This window comes from Sinocyclocheilus anshuiensis, unplaced genomic scaffold, assembly GCF_001515605.1.
Source record: "Sinocyclocheilus anshuiensis isolate Anshui unplaced genomic scaffold, SAMN03320099.WGS_v1.1 scaffold447, whole genome shotgun sequence".
Lineage (NCBI taxonomy): Eukaryota > Metazoa > Chordata > Actinopteri > Cypriniformes > Cyprinidae > Sinocyclocheilus > Sinocyclocheilus anshuiensis.
This window is the reverse complement of record NW_015552615.1, coordinates 2,072,427-2,072,907: the sequence shown is the minus strand read 5'-3', so window position 1 is coordinate 2,072,907 and position 481 is coordinate 2,072,427. Positions and strand designations below refer to the sequence as shown.

At 24.3% G+C, this 481-nt stretch overlaps 1 protein-coding gene across 1 annotated transcript in view; it reads left to right on the top strand.

The window, feature by feature from the left end:
• The window catches only part of anks1ab (ankyrin repeat and sterile alpha motif domain containing 1Ab), a 16,501-nt gene that overhangs the window by 1,765 nt on the left and 14,255 nt on the right, over positions 1-481 (top strand). The window lies entirely within an intron of this gene.

Below are 481 nucleotides of genomic sequence, written 5' to 3'. Positions count from 1 at the left end.
TTTTTTTTTAATTCTGTGATATTTAATTGCTATAATGAAAAAAAAAATCACACTTTTTTTTTTTATAATTGAAACAAAAATAATTTCACATTAAAAGTTTATTTTCAAAATAAATGTATTATTTCAGTGTTTCAGATTAGAAAGGTACATGCCATTTCAAGCATTGCCTTGCATTTTGACATGCTATAAGCCATTTAAAAATATTTCAAACAGTATTTTTCTACAAATTCTGCATTTTTATGGTCTTAGACTACATGGAATATTTGTTCATTTAAAACATTTAATTTATCACATTGCAGGACTATCTAAGTAAACTACAAAGCAAAACAGCTAAAATATTAAATAGATGTAAATATTTCTTAAATATAGGCCTATACATGTATGTGTGTGCATTTACATATACAGTACGTATAAATATGCACAGTACGCACATATTATGTAAACAAACCTTTGTTTTGGATCCAATTAATTGTGATTAATC